The sequence below is a fragment of the Suncus etruscus genome, chromosome 10 (assembly GCF_024139225.1).
Source record: "Suncus etruscus isolate mSunEtr1 chromosome 10, mSunEtr1.pri.cur, whole genome shotgun sequence".
NCBI classification, from domain to species: domain Eukaryota; kingdom Metazoa; phylum Chordata; class Mammalia; order Eulipotyphla; family Soricidae; genus Suncus; species Suncus etruscus.
In genome coordinates, this window is record NC_064857.1 from 84,764,288 (window position 1) to 84,769,233 (window position 4,946).

Consider the following 4,946-nt stretch of genomic DNA (forward strand, 5'->3'; position numbering starts at 1 on the left):
TTTATTTTTTAAGGTTTAGAGTAAAAGGAGCACAGTAAAATTGGTGTTAGAGTGGCAAATATTGTTTGCATATGGGGGACATGGAAAGGAAAAGCCTTGGTCTAAATACAAGGAGACCCTACCCCTGAAGTTTCTTGGCATAAGACTAATTCTAGGCTCCAGGAAAAACTAGTTTGTTCAATCCAAGTCATTGTCTGTAGTGCCAATATAGTTTTATTTTTCATGCAGTCTCTATTGTTGGCATTAGGTTTCTGTATTAAAGATCCTGTAATCTGCATATCCTACATTAAAGTCAGGCTGGTGTGAAGCATCCTCTAGTTTCACCTCACAATTTAAGGGCAATGCAGAAAGCCCTGTCCAGTAAGCAGGTCGTTGTTGTTGTTAAGTCTTCTCAGTGTTAAGGGAAGTCTCTTTTGAGTAGGTTGATGTCAGAGCAGCAATAGGGTCTTCCCTGGTAGAGGATTGCTTCCAGGTGATGTTAGTCAGTCCTGGATGTTTCATAGATGGATTCCCTAGATCAGGAGTGAATGGAGAATGCCCATTCTTCTGAGGCCTGTGCCAGGTCATTATTATCAATGTTCAGGGTGTAAGGTCCCATTGCACTACAAGATTTGTGTGTTCCCATCTCTATTAGATAAGAACTTATTTATATGTATAGTATTTTCCCATTTTAATGTGCTTATGCAAACAAATAAAGCCATGTGTCAGCCTGGGATTTTGACCCTCTTTGGCATTCTTCCCAGATAGCTCATCTTCTTCAGAGGTGAGCAGTCCCACTTCATGAACACATGCATCATCTAGCCGATAAAAACTAACACAACACGTAGAAATATCCACAATAGAAGCATGACAATGAGTAAATAATGCAGGCCAAAATTAGATATAGAGAATGAAGATGGCAACTCTGATGACCCGAAAATGGCCAATCACCTAGTTAGTCTCTGAGATATGAAGATTAGAGAAGAAACATGAAAAATGTTCACAGAATTCAAAGAAAACATAGATTTAGTTGAATGGAACACTAATAAGAATCAAAAGGATGTGAAGATAGAAATCAGAAAACTCCAAACTGGCTCTACCTGCAGAGTCCCCACCCAGCTGTGCTTCTTCTGAGGAAACTGAGCACTGGAAGGGAGCCCTGTCCTACTCTTCTCTGTCTTTCCTGAACTCTGGAAGCTCTCCTCAGAGCCCTGGGAAGCGAACCCCAAAGAAACTACATTCGGGAGCTACCCAGCGAGCCAGTGAGTGAGTGAGAAATGGCTGCATGTGGGGGTTTCCAGGCAGAGTGCTGATTGCTCTACCTGCAGAGTCTCCACCCGGCTGTGCTTCTTCTGAGGAACTGAGCACCAGAAGGGAGCCCTGTCCTACCCTTCTCTGTCTTTCCTGAACTCTGGAAGCTCTCCTCAGAGCCCTGGGAAGCAAACCCCAAAGAAACTACATTTGGAAGCTACCCAGCGAGCCAGAAACTGAGTACCTGAAGGGAGCCCTGTCCTACTCTTCTCTGTCTTTCCTGAACTCTGGAAGCTCTCCTCAGAGCCCTGGGAAGCGAACCCCAAAGAAACTACATTCGGGAGCTACCCAGCAAGCCAGTGAGTGAGTAAGAAATGGCTGGATGTGGGGGTTTCCAGGCAGAGTGCTGATTGCTCTACCTGCAGAGTCTCCACCTGGCTGTGCTTCTTCTGAGGAAACTGAGCACCGGAAGGGAGCCCTGTCCTACCCTTCTCTGTCTTTCCTGAACTCTGGAAGCTCTCCTCAGAGCCCTGGGAAGCGAACCCCAAAGAAACTACATTCGGAAGCTACCCAGTGAGCCAGTGACTCTCCTCAGAGTCCTGGGAAGTGAACCCCAAAAATACAGCATTCTGAAGCTGCCCAGCTAGCGAGTGAAAACTACGCCTGACCAGTGGGGCCCGACTGTGAAAAACTGTGAGTGCTGCGTGTGTGTCTCTCTGCTATCCTGTTGCCTGAACCTCCTGAGAGTGGGCTGAAAAGAAGCTCCAGAAGGCACTTAGCTCCACTTCGCTATGCAGCCGTGCGCTCTTTCTAAAAAAAGAACACCATCACAAGAAGAAAAAAACCACACTAAGAACTGTGCTGGATCACAGAAGCAAGAATTTCTCTCCAGACTGTCTTCTCTGCTGCGTGCTTGGGCCTAAGATTTGATCCTGTGTGAGGCTTTATCCACGGAGGACTCCCCTACCTAGGAGGCAAGTCGGCCCATCCAGAAAGGGCGGAGCCAGAGAAGTGTGTTGCCTGCATCATATAACCAATGAATACCACCACAACACGTAGAAAAACCCACAATACAAGTGTGACAATGGGGAAACAACGCAGGCCAGCATCAGACATAGAGAATGAAGATGACAATTCTGATGACCAGTTAACGACCAACCAACTAATCAATCTCTCAGATAAGGACTTTAGAGTAGCAATATGGAATATACTCAAAGAACTCAAAGAAACCATGAATAGAATAGAACAGAACACTAATAAGAATCAAGAAAATATGAAGACAGAAATCACAAAACTCCAAACTGAAATAACATGTCAAATAACAGGCCTGAAAAAATCAGTAAACGAAGTGAATGACAAAATGGATAAGCTCTGGGACAGGGTATCAGAAGCTGAGAATAGACTTGGTGCTGTGGAAGATGAGATACATAACAATTCCATACAACAGGAGAGATTGGAAAAAAACTTAAAACAAATGAACAGACAATGGAAAAATTAGGCAAAAATGGGAACAGATGAAAATAGAGGTCTATGATAAGATCAACAGAAACAACTTAAGAATCATTGGAGTCCCAGAGACCCAGGAAGAAAATTTCCAGGAAGAATCAACGGTCAAGAACATCATTAAAGAGAAACTCCCAGAGCTAAAGAATATATGTGATCAAATCCTGCATGCTCGAAGAGTACCAACCAAAAGAGACCCAAGAAAAACAACCCCAAGACACATCCTAGTCACAATGACAAATCCCACAGATAGAGACAGAATTCTGAAAACAGCAAGATCAAAAGGGGAAATTACATTCAAGCAAGCATCCTTGAGATTTACAGCAGACCTGTCACCAGAAACACTCAATGCCAGAAGGCAGTGGTGGGATATTGTGAAAAGACTGAATGAAATGAATGCTTCACCTAGAATACTGTACCCAGCAAAACTCACTTTCCAGTTTGATGGAAGAATACATGGTTTCACAGACAAAAAACAGCTCAGAAACTTTACAGACTCAAAACCAGTCTTAAGAGAAAAACTGAAAGACCTAATTTAAAATAAGACTAACCAAAAGACACACCAAATTTCGATATAAAGATGGCATTAAATCCCAGGACAATTCTTTCTCTCAACGTCATTTAGTCAATGGACTAAATGCACCAGTTAAGAGACACAGAGTGGCTAAATGGATCAAAAAACTCAATCCAACCTTCTGCTGCCTACAAGAAACGCACCTGAATAGTCAGAACAAACATAGACTCAAAATAAAAGGCTGGAGAAAAATTATCCAAGCAAACAACACCCATAAAAAAGCTGGAGTGACCATACTAATATCAGATAATGCAAACTTTATACTCAGGAAGGTTGTAAGGGACAAAGATGGACATTTTATATTAATCAAGGGGTATGTAGAGCAGGAAGAAATAACTCTCCTAAACATATATGCACCAAATGAGGGGCCAGCAAAATATTTAAAACAACTGTTGACAAATCTGAAAAACAATATCAATAACAACACAATAATTGTGGGGGACCTCAACACTGCTTTGTCAACACTGGATAGGTCAACCAGACTGAAAACCAACAAGAATATACTAGACCTGAGGAGAGAAATGGAAGAAAGAGGCCTAGTGGATATATATAGGACACTCCATCCCCAGAAACCTGGATACACATTCTTCTCCAATGTACATGGGACATTCTCCAGGATAGACTACATGCTGGAACATAAAACATACCTCCATAATATCAAGAGGATAGAAATTTTGCAGACTACCTTCGCTGACCACAAGGCTCTGAAATTATTTGTGAATTCCAAAGGGACTCAGAAGAAAAACTTTAACACCTGGAAGTTAAACAGCCTCATACTCAATAACCAGTGGGTCCGAGATGAAATCAAGAAGGAAATCAAAAGGTTCCTGGAAACAAATGACAATAAAAACACAAACTATCAGAACTTATGGGACACAGCAAAAGCAGTACTGAGAGGAAAATTTATAGCTTTGCAAGCACACATCAGGAAGGAAGAAGGAGCTTACCTGAGTAGCTTAATGACACAGCTAATAGAACTAGAAAGTACTCAACAAAAGGACCCAAAAATAGGAAGACAGAAGGAAATAACAAAGCTGAGAGCAGAAATCAATGAAGTGGAAACCCAAAAAACAATCCGAAAGATCAACGAAAGCAGAAGTTGGTTCTTCGAAAAAATAAACAAGATTGATAGACCAATGGCAAACCTAACAAAGAAAGAGAGAGAGAAACTTGATAACTCGTATTAGGAATGAAAAAGGAGAGATCACTACTGATATGACAGAGATTCAAAGGGTAATCAGAAACTACTTTGAAAAACTCTACGCCACTAAAAATGAGAACCTGGAAGAAATGGATAAATTCTTGGACTCTTATAATCTTCCACGGTTGAAAGAAGAGGATGTAGCATATCTAAACACCCCCATCACCATTGATAAAATAAAAATGGTAATCAAAGGTCTGCCCAAAAACAAAAGCCCAGGCCCAGATGGATTCACTAATGAATTCTATCAAACTTTCCAAGAGGAACTACTACCAATCCTGGCAAGACTCTTTCATGAAATTGAACAAGTGGAAACACTCCCAAATAGCTTTTATGAAGCAACATCACCTTGATACCTAAACCAGACAGAGATGCTACGAAAAAAGAAAATTAGAGACCAATATCGCTGATGAATGCAGATGCAAAGATCCTCAACAA